The following is a 21418-nucleotide window of genomic DNA, read 5'->3' as shown; positions in this document are numbered from 1 at the left end:
CCCTAAACTATAAAAACTAATAATAAAACCTACTATTTTTTTCCCACTGTTCTCATTTTGAAGAGTTTGTTACTAAAATGCCACTATCAAGTCAGCTTTATTGTTGGTAAGTTCCAAAGTCATACAAAAAAATACAAAACAGCAGAAAATAAATCTTTGCTGGTTTCTTTGGTAGGGTTGTGTTGTTTGGTTTTTGTTTTTTCTTCTCTCTTTTTCAACTAACACTCCAAAATCCTAATTCCATGAAGACAAACTGCCAATTTGTTAGTTTCTGTACAGCAAAACTGCACACAAATTAATTAATTTATTTTCCGATTTTATCTTGACAATATAAGGAAGTCATTCAGTCATTCATTCTATAGTTACGATGGCCATCAAAACAGAAAACAGAAGGCACAAGAGATCATTTAAAAAATAAGAGGAGAAAAATGATGAAATGTCTGAAAATGGATTTAAACATTCCCAAAGCCAGTCATATCAAATCAACAGTACACAACCCAGGAAAAATACCATCAAGGTACTGGACGTAATGAGCTACGCAAGTAACTGAAAGCATGAAAATTTCCATAAACTCTCTTCATATGTGCTCTAAGTTAACAAGCACTTATGCCATTGAGAGCTTTGAAAGCTGAAAGCATGTAACACATGGCCTTATTTTTCATTCTGTTTCTCTCACTTTTAAATATATGCAGTTACATGATACAAACATCGAGGCATATGTCACATGAAGTGGTCTTACTCTCATTCGTGCATTGCAAGGTCCTAATAAAAAGATGTAGAAAGACTATTTTCAATCACACACTAACAAAAATGCTTCTGGTTCAATTACAAAGCATTTGTCCTTCTATCAAAAAGCCATTCACATTATACCTCAAAATGACTGAAACTGAATAGATTGAGGCACAGTTAATTATAGTGGGCTCACCTTTAAAAGCAAAGACCATACAACCTCCAGGGTTTGGAAAAGAGACACTAATGCAACAACCTTGACCTTTGAAAGTGCTGGGTCATTTTCTTCTGTGATGAACAGTGATTGCTTTCTATAATTCTAACAATTGTCAAGTAGGCTAAAGAGTATGTCTGGCAGGTGATAGTTGTGAAATGCCTGCACTTTTAACAATGACTTATTACCCTGTAATACAGGTCAATTCTCCAATTGAGCATCTTCTGCAAGGTGCTATAGGCTCTTGAAGCTATATACTACAAACAACTGACAACAATGGTTTTACTAGGGATCAAACTAGCGTATGTGGTACCTATGAATATAGAGAATTATTAAAGGATATAGCCTTAATTCAAATTATTAAACAAGAATATTTCTAAGATATCCACACCTACTGTGCATATGAAGTATGTGATTTCTGGTACGTCACTGTTGACACTAGGTAATCATGCATATATGTTAAGTACAGGACATCAAACTTCATAACTTGACACAACTTGGCACAAACTGCGTTAATAGGAATGAGAATACAGAAACGAGTTACCAGATAAAAGTAAACTCTCGTTCTATAAATACAGCCTCAACCTCATAACAAAACACAGATGAAACCATATCAGCAGTGCACAGAATTAGATGCTGCCAGGTACTAAAAGATGTACACTCAAATATTTATCAATAAAGAAAAAACATGAACCAGAAGTAAGACTGAATTTATCAGCCATATTTATCCTCTCTGGGCTAATCAGAAATTGCTTCTTCAATATATAGTCCAAAATGCTGCATTTTGCTGGAATAAAATAAATACAGATGTCCACAGTATGACCATACTCTAAAAATTAACACTCTCCATTTGACCATATTTTATTGTTGTGGCTTAAAATCCTATTCCAACATATTAACAGTTCACCTATACAGTTTTAGTATTGTGCTGCACTACTAGTTGTACCTATGCACATAAACACACACAACTTCATTTTCAGTAACACAATGCTTAGTTAAAAGCTGTTTCTAGCACTTCATGCAGAAATTGCAAGCATCCTTCAAAGCTTACTTTTAAAAAATATGGCAATCAGGTGTGCTTATATTTTTTCATCATGTAATACCCCAAATTATACTGAATTATGATGACTACTGTTTATCTACTTTTAGGAATAAAAGTGCAGGACAGTTTATTAAAGCACAGGAGGAACTCCTCAACACTGGAAGGTCACAGCCTATGTGCTGAGCTGCTAAGCAAAAACATCTATGATGTTCCAGAGCTCCCATTTTTCTTCCTTGACAAAGACTCCATCTGCCACAGAGCCATTTACAGCCTCAGAGTCAGAATATCAATGATTTCCAACCATTCTGCAAGTCTGCTTTCACCTTGACATCACCTCTGTAATACATCTAAAACAGATGATACATAGAACCTTTCTACAAGCTCTAAGCCCATGCTTTATTCAACTGATACGCATTTAAGCTGTGCTGTAACATACCATTTCTTTACTTCCTCTGAGCGGTACAAGAATACTAAAAACTCTAAATTCTACTTCTATTTCATTGCTGTGCTTGTTTTAAACAAATTACCTCCAGAAAACCTATAAAAAAACCTTTCAAATACTAACAAAACATGTGAAAACAGTTAGAAAACATATGATCATTCGAAAATCTGTATTTACATAATGTACAGGCACAGGATCTCTATTTTTTATTTTCAAAATAAACAAAACATGCCTAGGAACACCCTTATTAGAGACCACCATGCAGAATAAACTATCACAGCTTCATTAAAACTAACAAAACTACATTCAGCTCTACATTGCTTGATGTATATACAAACTGATTTTAAAAACTAAATAAATAAAAAATCCAGGTTAGAGGTGGGTCAAAAAAGAAAAGAGAATCTTGTCTTGCTGAATGAATACTTAAAGAATTAGGTTCTCAGGTTAAAAAGATTATACATGGATCAATAAAACCATTTTTTATATATTTAAATACATATATTCATGTACACACACACATATACGCACATACGTGCTCTTCATCAAGTACAAGCATCAGGCTCATAACAACAAGACTTCAATGAGTGTATTCCTTGATAGCAACTTCTGGGGTCTTGAAATCCAGGTAGATATTGGTACTCCAAAATAATTTTTAAATGTGCAAACTTGTGGCTTGATTTTAAAGTGAGACTGGATCACAGGAGGAACAATTTTTGTGTTACAAATATATATGTAAACATATACATAAATTGCATAGTTAGATGTCCAACTATTGCTGTACAAACCTCTATAATGTTAAATACATAAAAGGAAAATATTTGAACATTAAACAAAGCTTGCAACCAACTTTGTGAAAATTTACTTCATGACACCTGTAAATATTTCACAACCTCAACTTTGCCTCCCATCCTTTCTTCTCATTGTCTATCTTCACTTCTTCCTGTTACAGAAGTAATAGTATCAGACATTTGATAAATTGAATTTGTTCCATTTTACATGCTCTCTGTCCACTATGCACTTTGCTCAGGCTATTCTTCGTATTCCAAACATAACCACAATTTAAGCCAAGAATATTTTTCTAAATCCATGGGGGGGGGGGGGGGGGAAATTGTCTGCTCACCCCCCAAAATACAATGGCTCTTAGAATTTCTCTGGCTAAATCACACTGCGGCTTGGGTAGACTGCAGCATAAGGCTGTACAAGTTCAGGCATTACCTTTGTACTTGCCTTAGAAAGGGTAGGATCAAATATACACAGATACATATCCAACATGTTTATTTTATGACTTCCAGCTATCCACCTGACACTCTCATATCACATCTCTCACAAAAAAACCAAAACCAACAAAAAACCCAAACCAAACAAAAGCAAACAAAAAAACCCCAACAAAACAAAACCCACCAAACTAGTTCAATTTTACACCTACTATCAATATACATTTCAGTCATTTCTTCTCTCATCTGCAATTCAACCACCCCTACCTGTCTTCTCATTACAACTAGCTAATTACTTTGGGGTTTTAGTGGTGTTAAGGTGTTCGGCAAACTATAGAATACAAGGGAGCACCTGCATGAAACATAATTGTCTCAAGTCAGACACTCCTTCACTATTTTTTGCACCCAAGAGTCAAAGCTGAAGAGCAGCACCAATGTGCATCCAAATTTAAGACAATTTTTCCCAAACTAGGGAAAACCAGGCACAACAGAAAAGCAAACACATCTTGGACAGGATGTACTACAATGCAGCAGGGCTAAGGAGGTGACCAAGATAAGGTGTACAGCATCAGATCTAGGAGACAACACTAGATGATCTTTTGAGGTCCCTTCCAATCCTTGGGATTCTGTGATTCTGTGAAAGATCTCACCAAGGATGTGGAAGGGCAGTGTGAAAAACAAGAGCCAATCACTCTAAGAAATCCAATAATCTCACAGTCTTACAAAATAGCAGCTGTCTTATACCACATATTCCCAGCTAGACGTACTGACTTGACTCAGCAGTTCCTTATGCTACTCTAATTCTACCTTTCTCTCTTAAAAATCCTTGGAACAAAAAGACAAAGTTGAAGAAAAAGATAAAATTTCTATTTAAGACAAAATGTTAAGACATAACATTGCTTATGTTGAAAAGAATCTTACAGGGATGATCTGGTCCCATCTCCTGCTCAAAGCATCTCACCACCATCACTGTAAAGATTTTTTTTTTCCCTGTGTCCAATCTAAACCTACTGTCTTGGTTCAAAACCATTGCCTCTTGTCCTGTCACTACAGACTCTCATAAAAAGGCTCTCTCCATCTCTCTTGTGATCCCACTTTATATATTGAAAGGCCACAATCAGGTCTCCCTGGAGCCTTCTCTTCTCCAGGCTGAACAACCCAACTCTCTCAGCCTGTCTGCATAGGAGAGGAGTTCCAGCCCTATGATCACTGTTGTAGTCTCTTGTGGATTCACTTTGATAGGACTGTCTTTCTGCAAATGGGGATCCCAGAAATGGATGCAGTGCTCCAGGGGGGGATCTCAACAGAGCAGGTAAAAGGGAAGAATCACCTCCTTTGACCTGCCAGCCACACTTCTTTTGATGCAGCCCAGGATACAACTCATTTTCTGCACTGGAAGTGCAAACTGCCAGTTCATGAAGTTTAATGACTCTTATTGTCAGGAAATTTTCCCTTTTATCTAATCAAATTTAACCTCTGCATAATTTGTGTCACTTGCCTCTTTTCATTGAACACTTCAAGAAGAATCTGACTTTAACACCTTTTTAGGCCTCAAGATAACCTCTAGCTTCCCTAATCCTCCTCAAGGCTGATGATTCCAGTTCTCTCACACATCTGTATTATGTCATGCACTCTTGTTCCCCATTCCTCTTGGTAGCCAGCCACTGGACTCACTAAAGTGTCACTATCTTTCTTGTACTGAGGACCCCAACACTGGGATACAGCTCTCTAGATGTGGTCTCACAAGGTCTAAAGAGGGCAGTGGGATTCAGTTCCCTCACGCTGCTGCCTACATTCTTGCTAATACTCTCCATAATGCAGTCAGCTTATTTTGCTGCAAGACTGTATGGCTAACTAATGTTCAGCTTGCTGACTACCAAAACCCCAAAGGCCTTTCTACTATTGCTCCCAGTCTGTCCTGCTCTGAGCAAAAGCTTCTGAAAAAGTTATTTTATTCTTATTCACTTACTGCTAAAATAAATCTGTAAACAGTTTATGGCCTACTGATACTACAAGCAATGAAAGACAAGACCTTGAACCACAAATCAAGAACAAACCAAGACCTTGTGCCTTTCACACATGGTTGAAGAGAGGTGCAGATCAATAGCTGCTCCATTACAAGCTGCTCTGTTTTCACATCAGTTTCTGACATAACAGCCACCTAAACTCTTCCAGTTGTCAAATTTAAAATGAAAGAACTCTCACTGTTTGTTTAATTAAGGGTCCCAGTTGCCTGCTCAGTTTTGACTCTTTTGAATCCATTATTTTTTCTTTATTACCATACCAGGATTTACTACCTTCCTCAGAAAATAAAGAAAATTTAGTTTTGTCTAAGGATTTTTAAGACTTCAACAATATAATCAAATACCAAATAACTCACAGTAATATTACAAATTCTGGTAAAAGAAAAATAAAAATAAACCATGTACAATGCACCTATCTCCTTGAGCCTGCAACCCTTACCCAAGCCACACTTTCTGGAGCTTTCCTGCAGTGAAGTCATACTAAAAGCAACTTTCTAGTTGAAAAAGGAACATAGTGCTCAGATTAGCTACCAGTAGAAAAGTCCCTGAAGACTTAGATTCAAAAAGTAAGGCTGCAACAACCTACGTATGGAAAACTATCTTTTCGGTGGTTGACTAGATATATCTTCTTAACCTATACATCTATATTACAGAGCTACTTTATATTAAGACTCTGAAATTCAACTGGAAAAAAGATTTATTTCCCGTAAGTGGCCAAAGCTTTGTATTTAAATGCTAAGAACACTGGTTTCTGTAAGAAAACCACAGCAAAGTGAAAACTCTTATTTAATCATATGTACTTTGACACATTTCTGAACTTTTAAACTTTTGAAGGAACTGTAAACAAAACCAACACTTTTTTTTTGTGAAAACGGATCACTGCTATTGCAAAGATAGAATCAATTTGCCATAACAATACAGTGATACTACCAAAAATTCAATTTACATCTGAGCTCCTCCAGTTGCCATCTGTATAGTAAAGTTTAACAAACCACTTATTCCTCCTAACAGATGCTAGTCATGGATTGACAGTACATAATCAAAATCTGCTCTTTAACCCTTTCAATAAATAACCATTACTAAATTTGGTTTGCAGCAGCAGCACTGAAAGAGTTGGGAGTAACTCCTCCAGATGTTCTGTCAGTAGTGGCTGCTTTTTGGTTGGGTGGTTGTTTTTTTAAACTGACTTTCTATTATAAAATGCAATACATCAAATGTAGTCTGTTATTTTAAAACAAAACTGCAATAAAACTAGATGTTTTGCAGAGAAATACACCATTTATTATTTCCTTGAAACTTTCAGTCATTTTGTAATTTCAATCCCATAACTGCTTTATGTTGCATGTTAATTTGTTTTCATTGATAAATAAGTCCAAACACATACAAGAATATAGACGTACACATGCAATGACCATATTTGCAGACAAATCAGAAACATACAGCCATAAACTACCTTTATTTCTATTTTTAATGTGATGATTTTCTCAAAATAACTGAGACACAAAACTAAGAAAAAAGCATAATTGCCTTCTGTCTTTTATTTACACTCTGTATAATTACTGTAAGCACATAAAACTTAAAATAGTATTATTTTTAGTTTCTTAGTCAATGTTAATTGTTGTTATTATACTGAAGTAAAGATATAATTAAATCTGCAGGTGTTAGACATGTATGAACAAAGTAAATTCTCACGTTCTTTGGGGGATGGGCTCTTTTGGGAGCTTTTATGTTTTTTCTGAGCTTGCTAAATGTACATCCACCTACACTGTCAAAAAAATCAAACTGCTACTTTTCAAATATTATTACTATGAGAAATTAAGAGAACGATTTCACAATTCCACAGAATTACAGAATGGTTCAGTATGGAAGGGACCTTAAAGATTATCTAATCTAACCCACCCTGCCATGGGCAGGGATACCTCCCACTGATGAGGTTACTCACAGCCCTGTCCAACCTGGCCTTGAACACTTCGAGGGATGGGGCGGCCACAGCTTCCCTGGGCAGTCTGTGGCAGTGCCTCACCATCCTCACAGGGAAGAACTTCTTCCTAACATCTAGTCTAAATCTCCCCTCTGTCAGTGTAAAGCCATTCCCCCTTGTCCTATCACTACATGCCCTGGTTAAAAAAAAAAAATCTCTCCACCTCTCTTATAATCCTCCTTTATCTATTGAAAGGCCACAGTCAGGTCTCCCTGGAATCTTCCCTTCTCCAGGAGGAAACCATTCCTCAGCCTTTCTTCACAGGAGAGGGATTAGAGCCCTCTGAGCACTGCTGTGGACTCCTCTGGACTTGCTCTTATAGGTCTGTGTCTTTCTTGTACTGTAGGCCCCAGAAGGTTTTGGGGAAATATAAAAAGGTTCCTTTCCTTTTCCATAACCAAATGCACCTTCACATTAAATCTCTGCATAATTAAAAAGGCAAATACAGCTATGTATCTAGATGCTTAAGCTAACTTCTGACAAGAAGAATTTGAACAGTTGTGGGAAAGGATCTAACTTAAACTGCCATAAAAGCATCAAAATTTCTTTTTTTTTTAAACCCAAATTCACCCAATATTTTCTTTCTTTACCCCTTACCTCTCAGTACAGTGTGTTTCCTTAGCTGCTGGTACCCAGACTTCTTATTAAATTTCACTTACAGTTCAACAATCACATATTTTTGTGTAATTTCTTTTGTTCTGAGACATAGCAGCTGACAAGTGATAAAGCACATCGGTTAACAAAACAAAAGCAAAACAAAAAAGATGAAGATTAAAAAATGTTGGCCTAATCTGCACATTTCTGCAAGTCTGCCATCTTCTTATTTAGTTTGCAAAGAGGCTCCTATTTACACACACTTAAGTTTCATACTGTAAGGGAAGGGCTTCTCTTGGCAACTTGCTTCTGTATTTTAGAATCAGTAACTCAAAAAATACAAATTCTTTCCTGGGTCTGACAGCAAAAACTCAAACATTTTTTTTGTTGTTCACCTTCACACTCCTACTCACCAATGCAAAGTACACCAACGTATAACTTCATTACAGTGAAAAGAAACTGGGCAGTTTTCAAACCTGTCAAATCCTCACTTCTATTTTCTGTAGAAAGTGCTATTGACAAATCCTTTAACATCTTCCTATCCTTTGCTCAAGATTTCATTTTCTCCTGCATTCCCCCTCCACAAAAAATGGAAAAATTTGAGTGTAGATCACACCTACAAGATTTCTTTCACAGCATTCACTAATTCCAGTATTCCTGTAATGGCAATATTTCTCAGAAATGTAACTTGTAATCACAATTTTGGTCAAATTTTGATGCAAGGCCTCTCTTCTGAACTTCACCTTAACTCTCTAGAAAATTTTGTTCAGCCTTCTGCTCAGCTGATCTTCTAAATCACTTATTTAATTATAGCCATTAATAAACTGTTTAGTTACAGCCATATAGAAAATTTATAGAAAACCATTATTTGCATAATTTTCAAGTACTGTGTCAATATTCTACACTATTTCTGTTTCCACGGGAAAGGTAGTACTGTTAGAACTCACCACCACCAGCTTTTGGAACAAACAAGAAGAGCTGTCATTAGGAATGAAAGAATTTTGTATTTTGGGAGCAGAAATTAGTATCCTCACGAATATCTTATCCAAAATGGCATGACTTTAACAGGAAGTCAGACCAAGAAAAAAAACCAACAACTTACAAAGTACAAGGAATTATTACTTGCTGGTTTTCCTAATCTTTTCAAGTTCTCCCTTAAGCAGTCTATTTGTTACAACAGAATGCATACTGAAGTGCCATTTCTTTGCTTGGATGGAAGGGTTGCTATTGCTTCTTAACAAAGAGAGTATATTCTGTAGGCTAAAGAACTGGCTGTACCCACAAAAATGTGAGAGATGACTATAGACAAGTTATTTCTTCTTTTTCGGAGACTGGACAATTTTAATCCCTCACAAAAGCATTAAGTTACTTATAGTTGGCCATAAGCACACAAGCAAAATAAACTTGTACACTAAGTTAGTGCAAACAGCCAACCTTAAAAGTTTAAAAGCTTGTTGAGAGAAAGAGATCTACACCTGGCTATTACTTCCCCTGAATTTTTCTTAAGACATACAGGAAAACTGATCAAAAAGCACAAATCTTTCTATAAATTCTTCCTGTTCTTCTCCAATTGCATATTTAAAGGGAGAAAAGTTATGCATGGCAACTTGACCATTTCTGGAGCATTCTTCTCATTCTACTGAGTAAGGCACTTTTTTTTTTCTGTTCAGAATGCATCCCAGTTCTTCCACAGAGTAAGAGAGGTCAGCAGCAGCCAGCTGGCAGGTCTCATTCTGTAGTTGCAGTTCTAAGGAAAACTGCCCCTCATAGTAGGATTTAAACAGAAAGTTAGCAGGCTTAGATTTTTAAAGCCCAGCATAGTGGTAATGTTTAAAACTAACTGGATAGATAGACAAATAGAGGCCCCTATCCCCAGCAAAACTGGAAGCTTCTTCTAGGAAGTGTCCACATCTGTTGTCAGACATGCAGGGTGAGAAGGTACCAGCCCCTCAGTTTCAACATGCCCAGAAAATACATTACCTCATTAACACAGTAGCAACAGGGTTTAGCTTTTATGAAAACTTTTTCATTAAAACTGGCTCACCTTCCAGAAACTGACAGTATACTACTGTAACACAAAAAGTGTCACAATGTCTGATGCCTACAGTAAATGATAAATTCTAAACACAGTTCTCCATTTTTGTCTACTATTGCAAGTTACTTAATGACCTTCCTAGTTCTACCTTTTCTTTCTTTTTTTTAAATTCAGATTGCTGCTCTTCAAAATAACAGGCTGTCCCACCTCCCACCCTTACCTGTTCTCCTACCACTGCCTGATAAGCAATGTGTTCACTAGAAAACTGTTCTTTTGACTTTTAATTCACTTGACCCCTCCTATTTAATAGGTCTGCTCTCTCCATATGAGCCTCTCTCTGAATTCAGATGCTGGTGCTCTTATCCTTCCCGTAAATACTGTATTAAATCACATGGTTTAAATAGCTTCTATTTGCAATGTACAGAAAGCATGCAACCATACACTTGAAGTACTTACAAAACCTGAGCTTTTTAAGTTCAATCTTCAAAAATATTTTGATCAGCATGAAAAAAATGATTGATTTAGCCTTTCTTCACCCCCACTGTCAGTGAAAATTTTATCTTTACTGATTGTAAAGTTACCTCCGGGGTAAGGACATGAAGGTCCCAAGTCCCTGTGAAACATAAAACTCAGGTGTATCACACAGTATCCTGTCCAGGACCTAAACAAGGCTTTTGTTAATTAAAATATATCTCATTACTGTACATAAACTTACAATATGCAATTACAAATTATGTTATTTGCTATTTTCAGGGAAATATTATCGCACTTGTATAAAGAACGGATGGTTAATATGAGTAGCACCAATACTAATAAACTTGAAAAACCATTTCAAATCTCTTTCAAATCTTCCTCTCTTATTTTATGTACCTGACAGACAGTAAGTACAATAAATGTCAAAAAGTGTGGCTGTAAGTTGCAGCTGAAGAGCTAAGCAAAGCCCATCAGGCTTTCTGTTTGAAATCCCTTATTTCAGTTTTCACTGTTAACTTTGTCCAAAGCAAAGTACTGGAGTAAGACGCAAACACTTTTTTGCTTTAGTTATCCTGAAAAAATACCAAGCAGATTGATGTGAATCCAGAACTCTTCATTTCCTAACAGTCTAGTAAACTATATTAATACAATAAGATAATTCATGCTCATCACATAGCAAAATATCACATATTCTCTGTCTATTCAAAATACCTTTCAAAGTTGCTATTACTGCTTTTGGAATCAAAACCCTCTGCACAATCTCTCAGTTAATTTTAAATATTTCCTAAACTGTATAATGTCAGGCATGAAACTATTAACAGTGTATTGAAAATGCAGAACAGATTAAAACTACATTTTATAATATTTATATTTCAAGCCAACAAAGAAATCTAGGACTAATTACAGTAGCATTAATTGTTACAGACCTACTCAAGAGTTGCACATGTGGACTAATGAACCTAGAAGTCTTAGTTAGGCCTGTGCTTAATGTCTTGCTGAAATCAGGACCTGGATGCAGAATTTAGCACTAAGTGATACAGCAGATAACATTTTCTTTTTCCCTGTATGATTCATGCTTCTCAGAAAATTATCAGAATGCTTAATGCTATGGCTTACTTACTGTGATGAATGTGGTCAGTTCTGTGACATTGCTGTTTTGCAAGCTGCAAACACAAAACAAAGTAATGATCACTTGAGCCATCCTTTCATCAAGTAAGTAATTTTTATAAGGCAAAGACTCATCAAGCAGAAACAGTAACATTTCTCAAAAAGAAACCCCGCCAAACACAGCAGTGAAGTATTCCTACTTTGTTTCCCACAGCCAGATATGAAGCTATTAAAGCAAGGATAGTTTAAGCCAAATGTTATGTAATCACATTTTTGTTTCCAACCAGCTGCTTAAATACACATACCCATTTTACCCTCACTAAATTGTGAATTACATAGTACAATGTGCTCCCCTTTGATGTACACAATAAATCAAAGGAATCTTTCTGATAAAATGCAAAAAGAAATCTGACATCCCAGAAATCAATGTGAATTTTTAATTTTTATTATACAGAACCAGAGTTTCATTCCATTACACATGCTCTCTAGCATAAGTATTTCAAATTCTCCTTATGCCATGAGAATTCAGAAGCATCTCTATGTCAGTACAAAATCCACACGTATTTCACTGAAAATTTAAAGCTAAAAATAATTTTTGAACACTTGAGTGTATTGTCTTCTTCCAAGATCTTTTTTTCCTGAGAAGATCAAGTTTTACTAAACACAGAGTTCATGTACACTGTGTAGGAAGAAAACCAGCATAACAGATGTAACATCTGGAATACAACAATTTTCTTACTTGGTATAGTAATAGAAATCTGATAATGCTTGGATTTTCTAATTCAGTAAAGAGTCAGTGAAATTTCACAGTCTGATGTTTTAAAAATGTCTTTTACAGCATTAAACAAACATTTGCTATACAAAGTCTGTTGATGCTCTCTTCAGCTATACTGACAGACAATTTCAACTAAGCATAGTTGGCCACATAACAGAAAACGCCATGGTAGAACAGGAAGGTGCAGAGGGACTTACTGATTTGTTCAAGGCTTTTAATTTACACTGAACACTTTTTTTTTGTTTTTTTTTTTTAAAAAAGCAAATATGTAGAAATATGGATGGGTTTACTCTGGAATTTTTTCCTACAATATCACAGTTATGGGAATGCAAAGCTGGCTTATCTCACAGTGGAGCAGTGACGAAACCACTTTCTTGACAAAAGCATACTAATAAACTCATGCAAACAAAACTTCAGGCATCTACATGAGCAAGAACTTCTTACAGGGTTAGGTAAACGGAGTAACAATTTAAATCTAGGTAGGTAATTACATCAACAACAACCATTGTTTTTTAACTTAAAACCTGTAAACATGTGGGCATTAACACCAACCATTTTTTGTTTGTTACAGTCACTACTGTCACACCAGACTCCCAGGCCTGCCAGGGAAAGTCATTTTTCTCCCTTGCCAAAAGGCAGCCAGGAAAAAAAATCATTCCTCAAAATGGTCAGTGGCATCATTATCAACCTATACAGGAAAGGAATCTTTCCCAAGGAGCAATCAAAACATTGCTGTTTACCTTCTCTATCCTACTGCCATGCTTTGACAATACCAAAAGAAAATCCCAACCTGCTAGACCAGAAACAAGAAAGAAAATCGATGGAAAGAGATGCAAAACAGAAACTAGCCATTTAAAAAGTAGGAGCAAAGATTTTGAGAGGAAAAGCTTAAAGTATGCATTTTTCTACTCTCTCAACAACCATTGTGCTGGCTGACTAGAACCCTGCACTGTCCTTCAGGAAGCCGAAGACAAAGTCCTATTTCTTCTTCTAATTTGGAAACATGTTATTTCCTGTACTAGCTGAAGCTCAAATACTTGCTGCCTGTAATATTTTCACATACACATTCTACTTGTAGCCTCATTTATAGCTGTGCCACTGCTAAGTTCTGGTTTTGGTATCAATGCTGAAGGCACTGAATAGCCTACCAAAACCTGAACCTTGGGACAAACATTCAGAGGTCTGGTAGAGTTGAGAATAGTAAAAACAGCTCTTGAAGTTCTAGCTTGCCACTTGGCAAGGAATGATAACAAACTACCTACCTTACTGCCTACCAGGCAGAACACACTGCACAGTCACAGCTTCCTCAGCCCTGAATACTGTCCAATGAGAAGAAAAGCTTCTCTACAGAAAACCCCAGATCCCTAAGGGCCCAGTCACACTGGAAAGCAGCCTATTTCTTTCCCAAGAGTAACAATACTTCCAAAAGAGAAGACTGGGAGGAGACCTTGAATAGTAGATTTAGCCTGATGCTCTCTGACAATCGTGTTTCACCACTCTGCTGACTTCTCTGTTCTTCATCTACTCTGACTGAACACAAGTTTGTAAACCAAGGAGTTAGGAAATAGGGAGAGAGAGGTGATTTTTTCATCTGTTCTCTATCCTTATTATACAAAAAGGGTCACCACTTGGAAAATGATCTAAATAGTTCCTGGAAACACACACACACAAAAAATAAATAAATAAAAGTTTCCACAATAAACTGGATGAGGTACTTAAGAAACTGTAATACAAAAGACTGCACAGCTGCAAATAAAAACAGGCTACACATAAAACCAGGCTTCACTATGGCTCCAATGCTTCAAGGTCTGCATATGTTAAGAATTATTCCCAAAGCAAAAAAATTCAACGTTAGCTCTAGACAGTACGAAGTGATTTTGCTTACGCACATGGCTACCTCACAGCTTCATATTGCACTACTTACTTCAGACAGTAATACAAAATGTTTCAACAACTTACATTCATATTTTCTTAGCTTTCGGCAACTGAAAACCTACTAAAATCAGTCTTTAATCTCAAATAGTGCAATGAACATTTCAGTTCACCTTCAAAATTCATAGAAGACCTCAAGATCTGCTTTCTATATTCTGATACTCATGTTAGTAGAAGTCATGTTCTATGTCCATTCCTATCCCAAGTACCTGAGTGTTTATGTGAGCTAAAAGGCAAATACCTTTCTGTTAGGCAGTTGAGGCATGAAACTGACTGCATCTGAGGGAAGGGATAAGGTAGAGCATTGTCAAATCTAAGCTTGGAATTGGTGACAGAACATGAAATCAGAGATTGAGACAGATAAGCAGAAGTGTCGGGAAATGTCTAGGAGATGCCAGGATGAAAAACCAGGAGAGGATGGCATCAGAAAACACTCAATTGTGCAATACCACCAGCAATACCACTGTGCAATACCACTAAAACTCAAATGATGATTATCAGTGATGCAAACCCACTATTTCACACTTGATCTTGGAAAATTGTAAATAATAAACCTGCTTTGCTTGAAAGAAATGACTCTTTACTCCAAGTAAATGCAGTTGTGAATTTCTTCCTAAAGGGAAGTAGCACTCAAGAGCAAGATAATTTTCTGGTTAACAAACTAACTGGACAGTTGCATATTATAAGCAAACACATGAGGAAGTGATGAAGAAAAGGTAGAGGACCTTTGTATAACAAAGAACATTAAATAAGACAACGTAAGAAATGCTCATAGTGTGGGGCACTGTGAAACCCTCAAAGTCTGTGCCCTATAAACTTAAACAGGGCTATCAGAAACCAAATGTTCAGGCTGCTTTGCATAAAATTTAATTGTAGTGAGACTTCTAATTCATAAAATCAAGGGTAAAAAGAAACAGATCTACCACAGCACTTCATAGATTCTTGAGAGGCAAAAGACTCTCCTGTAAATAGAATATACGCACACTACTATCCCATTGTGACTGCTTAACAGGTTTTCAGCCAACGTTAAGCTAAGCTAAACAATACGGCTATTTTCTTACAGCACACAACACAGTGCAGCTCATTTTCAAATATTTACTGCTTTTCCCTTCAGTCCATGAGCAGCTGCATACTACTGCCTCTACACTGTTAGCTAAGGCATAAGTTAACCAGTCCAAAGCTGGGTCGGGATTCTGTGTGATCTACTTCCATTGTGAACATGTTAGCCCCCAGAGATCTGTACAAGCTTCCAGGAAACAGATACTACATCTTCCAAAATCATTCCCTTGTCCATTTATAGTTTTTAACTGACCAGTTTAAAATACTCATTTTCTCCTTCTCAATCCATTGCTTCTGGCTGCAACTCCTTCTAAATAAACCGTCTATTCTGACACTATCAAAACCTGTTTCAATGTACTCCTGAAATGCTCAGGATTTCAGCAATAGTGCTCCCGAATAGCCTGTTGCAGCAGAATTTGAGACATGCTGCAGTAAAGCAACCTGCAGTCTATTGACACACACAGACATCTTCCAACAGATCAATTCACCTCACTGAGCTGAGCAAGCAGCACAAGCCAATACAAAACAGGGTAAGGATGAAGCCACAGCAATGGGACTGCTCCTCACAGCAACACCTCAGCACAAGTAAGACCAAGTAAGGCACGACAGAAAATTGTACCAACTACATGGAATCAGTACTGAGTATAAATTGTCTTTTCTAATGAAAGTGTAAAACAAGATTTTTGATCATCACAACCAGAATGGATTAGATGGTGCAAACAAAGGTAAGCATTCAGGTGGAAATAACAGCACATCCTTTTGATAGCTGTGGGGCTTCAGTACCTTACAGTTGCCTAGTGTACATTTCTACCATTCACTGACAGATCCAACTGGATCACCAACATAGATGAACTAACAACTAAAAGGCATACGTATCATGGCAAATGTGATTCCAATTGTAAGTTCCTCTAGAGCCCATCCTCATGTTTGCTTTACTCAAAATTTAATTTGCATTAGCTATGTGAGGGTTTGCACCACAGTTATAAAACTGACATGTAAAAACTATTTTTAGAAGCAAGCTCAAGGAATAATCCAGATTTCTATGCTTACTGAAAGCTTTTAGAAGTGTAAAAAAAATCAAACAAATAAAAAAAAAAGACACTATGTACAAAAAGATCCAACTTTAATTTATAGAGCAAAACTAGGAAAAACGTTATTACAACAGGATTACAACAGGAGACTTCAAAAATCAAAAACAGTGAGATTTCAAAAATCATACTATTTCCTGCAAATATGTATATACAAAGACTAAAGCCTTTAAATTCTAAAACTAAAACCAAAGGAAGCATCTGCTTTTACAAGTAATATGTTCCTTATGCATTTCAGTATTTTTCTTCACCCTGATTAGAAGCACACAGACTCATTTTAGTCCAGTATCCAAAGTAGAGAGTAAACAGGTGCTTCAGGTATACACTGTACTAAGTGGAAAACTAAGCTAGAACTCAACCTCAAAGATGATCTGACACAAACTTCAAGAAGTTACACGAAACAAACTTCTCAATTAGAAAAATAAAGAAGGACCAAAGAACACTGTTTTGACACTAAATATTCGATTCCTTGACACAACTGCACATACACACAAACACAGAGAGCTGCAGACTTACCATTAAATTGTGCAAAAACGTTAAGTCCCTGCAAGTAGTTTCTTTTCACTTTGAGTACTCAGATATTCCAGTAATAAAGTCCAACAGAAAAGCATTTTATTGTGATTAAATTTTTTAGAACTACTTATTATGAAGAGTAAAACAAAATATCATTAACCGCAAACAAAATCCTAATGCAATTTGGAACTAAAAAGCCAGAAACTGTCAACATTCCACACTCAATGGACACAGGTGGAAGCTGAATATTTAAGAGAACAGAAAAAACAGAAAACAGAGCGCCTGGAAGAAGAGAGTGTAAGCTTTATTATGTTTGTATTTCCCAGTATCAATGCAGCGCAGGCTAAGTGCAGAGCTGCACTGCATTATACAGGCACAGAGGTGTCATGGTCGCTTCTCAGTTGGAGAAAGGGACAGCTAATGTGGACACAAAAGACTGTATTCTTTTTATTTTCAGATTTCACTATTAATTATGCAAGGCTAGGTAACCTTATCTTTTCTTCCTGCATTATTTCCTTATTGTGTACGAAGTAAAGAAACAGGAAGTTTCCTGTACTTAGTATTAGCATATAAATGGAGCTAATGGAGCTATTTGAGGTTTGACTTAAGTGGGAAGACAGGGCGGGGTGAATTCCCACCTTTGTTAGTGTTATCATTTTGCAAGATGTTTTTTTTAAGCAAGACTAGAATAACTGGTTTATATTCTCGCAATGGCATCTTCTCAATTAAATCAAAACTTAGAATCTGAAAGCACTGCAGAATGCAGTAAAAACTACGCCATTTTCATAAAGCTGTGAGGCAAGACGATTTCTTTCTTGACTGCAATTTGCTTCTTTCTCCAATGCAAACATGCTACAAAAGATACGACTGTCTTTCAAAAAAACAACTTGGTGCCCTTTCTAATTATATTGCAAACAAAGGTTGAAAGAACATGAGTCTTCAAGTTACATTCTTCCTGGTTTTCATTAGTAATTCAGGACTTGTCTGTTCTGGAAGTTTACTGAGATGGGAGAGCTAACAAAGTCATGGCACTATAAAAGACTGAAAAAGTGAGATTACGGAACTTTGCCCAACTGTTTCAAACTTCTGTTAACATTTACAACTAGTAGTTCTCAAAAACCTGATAGAAAGAACATTTGATAAATTGGGGGCACCAGTTCCCTAAAACTTACATAAATATTTGAAAAATCTGATGCAACTTTCTCTCTGAAAGACAAGATACACCATTACTGATACTTTCAAAGGTTTTAGCAGAGAAGTCATTGAAGACTAACACATGACAATCTGCTTCTTGGAAAACCATTCAACCAGAATAGCTGAACAGAATAGAGAAGTCACGGCCCTAAAATACACAGTTTAGGAAAGTAAGGGTTTTATGTTCTTTGAGAAATCGATGTGTGGAGAACAAATTAAAAATATGGATTTAGAACAAAAGATTGGTAAAAAAAAAATCTCCACTGTGACAGTACAGTTCACAATAAAAGCTTTGGGTAAATATGTGATGAACTTTCAGAAAAATTTTAATCTGCCAAAGCAAAATTGTCACTTATGATTTTGGAAACTGGTAGTTCCCCAAGTGTTTAGTATTTCAGCACATTTCAGCAATGTGCATATTACTGCTAGTAAAGACTGGGCATCAGTCAGTATGTGTAATATTTAAGTACCAGCAATCAAATGCTTTCCCTAAGAGTTTGGGTTCTGGGTTTAATTTCTTCTAGAAGACTTACGTAATTGGGTTCTGCCTGCTTGCAATTCTTCCCCCATATCCTGAGGGAAGCAGTGGCCTCCCCAGCATTGAGCAATTTTAAGATTCCGCTGGACAAGGTGCTGGACCATCTAGCCTAGGCGGGTCATGCTTTGCCAAGAAAGGTTGGACCAGATGATCATTGAGGGTCTTTCCAATCTGGTGTTCTATAAACCAGTGTACTAATACTAAAAAATGCACACAACTGGAAAAGACTTTCCAGATCAAATCTCCTTCCTTCCCATACCACATCATACAATCCTTCTCATAAAGGATTCTTCTCATAATGTCACCTTAAAATTTGGCTTCTTTCTCCCATCTTTACACTTCTCAGGTTTCCAGCCAAAAAAATAAAACAAAATATGCTATTTATCAGTTTAATCCCACTCACTTGAATCCCACAGTTTTGGTATTCTTTATGCTGATTTTCTTGGAGTTTGTGGCCCTATAGGGCAGGAGTATGTAAGCTCCCAGTTTTTCATTTTATTAAACTAATCTAGTCCAAGCTCTTTCAGACCCTTCTGCAAGTTCCCAAATTACCCTCAGGATTGTAGTTCTTCTCACCTATCTTAGTTTCAAGTTCCTTGAACATGAGTAATCCTTCTGGAACAAAACAGAAATATGCTGTATTTCAGATGAGGCCTTAGCAGGAGATTCCCAATGCAACAATGATGTAAGAGAATCATTAAAGCCACTGCACAAAATGCCTCCCACCCAGAGATGCCACATTCACCCCAGTGAATCACCAGATTACTGGCCAACACAGATACAGCAGTCACCTGTATCAGTCACTCATCTGCTGTCATACACAGCTGTTTATTGGTTAACCTCTTTATAACTCTTGCTGTACCTTCTAAACAAGAAAACAATGCAACTGGAAGAGGGAGGTGTACTAAAAAAAAGCAACAAAAAAAAACAGACAACCCAAAAAAACCAACACATTAACCTGTCTTGAATATTATTGAGCTCCACTGTGTCTCCTATTTTTAGCTTAAGACCAAAAATTTAAGTTCATTTTGTTTCCTCCACTCATTTGTAATTGTACATTCCTCACTCTATGAAGTATTCGAAAGGAGAAAACCAGATGTAACTTGTCTTCCCTCAAAATACCCTGTTTTCTCACTTACAGTATTATTTTATAACATTGCTCAAATAACTGTTTTTCACCTACATTTAACAAAATTCTAGAGGTGGCAGGAAACTGAGACATTTAACATCTCAACTTTGTAAGAACAGAAGGTAAGAAATGCTAATTCTGTTTTATTGTATATTGTACTAAGAAATCACCTTTTGAGCAACAGAAAATGGGAGTTAGCCATTTTTATGACAACTGTCCTAAATTCAGGAATTTTTATTATGAGTATGCCAGCACTGCTTCAAGAAAGCACAAGCCACACAAACCTTTAACCAGCTGCAGTATCTGCCTTCTTCAGTGGGGAGACAATACCTCTCTATCGTAGAAGAAATACAGTAGTCAGATACTAGAACACTGCATACAGGAACTATGAGATGGCCCCAAAACACAAGTCTGAGGCTTCTAGCCTGTGGTTTCTCTGTATTCTTCTATTCAAGTAATTTGAGCTATGCACCTTGAGACTTCTCTCATATTCAGCTCTCTAGGTATACACTTACACAGAATCACAGAATAGTTTAGCTTGGAAAGACCTTGAAGATTGAGCCCATCAATAAGCCTTACACTGCCAAGCCCACCACTAAACAATGTTCCTAAATGCCATGCCTATATACCTTTTAAATACTCCCAGGAATGGCGACTCCACCACTTCCCTGGGCAGTCTATTCCAGTGCTTGACATCCCTTTTGGTGAACAGTTTTCCTAATAACCAGTCTAAACTTCCCATGGTGCAAGGATGTTTGATCATGATATCCTTCCCCCAAATCTTCATTAATTTAAATTTGCTTTTTTGGCCATTTTTAAATATTTTTAAAAATACCACTATTCTTATACTAGATCACACATAATCTGATTTCCAAATGTTGAAAATCTCATACACACTGTGTGAACAACAAAGTGTACTCTCCTTCACGCTTATTTCTCCTTTAGTACAAGAGGCCACAAAAGCTTAACTACTGACCTGAGGCCTTATTTTTAGTTCAGTAGTAGTAAAAAAGAATCCTACTTCAAGTCATTTTTTTGTTTTTTTTTCATGTGAAACATGCCAGTTTTGTAACATCATTTTCCTCCCACCAAAATCGAACTCAAGCTAAAAAGTGAAAGACTTCAGAAAGCTGAGGCAGGGTTTTTCATTCACAGCACTGACCATTTCACGCAGCCTGACAAGGTGAGATTCCTAGACTCAGCTACTAAGTTAAAAAAAAAATCCTTTGGAAGAAACAAAAGCTGCACGGATCACCAAAGCTCTGTCAGCACATCAGATGCTTGCACCATGAACCTTTCTGCATCAGGACCGTTCACTGTTATGATGGATGAAA

General features: G+C 36.6%; 1 protein-coding gene across 10 annotated transcripts in view; it reads right to left on the bottom strand.

Moving 5' to 3' along the window:
• The window catches only part of BAZ2B (bromodomain adjacent to zinc finger domain 2B), a 134107-nt gene that overhangs the window by 85027 nt on the left and 27662 nt on the right, over positions 1–21418 (bottom strand). For all 10 annotated transcript variants that reach the window (XM_031053493.2, XM_031053494.2, XM_031053498.2 and 7 more), the window contains exon 2: positions 11870–11912. The gene's annotated coding sequence lies outside the window, so the exon portion shown is untranslated. The remainder of the gene's footprint in view (positions 1–11869; positions 11913–21418) is intronic.

The sequence above is a fragment of the Melopsittacus undulatus genome, chromosome 4, assembly GCF_012275295.1.
Source record: "Melopsittacus undulatus isolate bMelUnd1 chromosome 4, bMelUnd1.mat.Z, whole genome shotgun sequence".
Lineage (NCBI taxonomy): Eukaryota > Metazoa > Chordata > Aves > Psittaciformes > Psittaculidae > Melopsittacus > Melopsittacus undulatus.
This window is presented reverse-complemented; position numbering and strand designations above follow the sequence as displayed.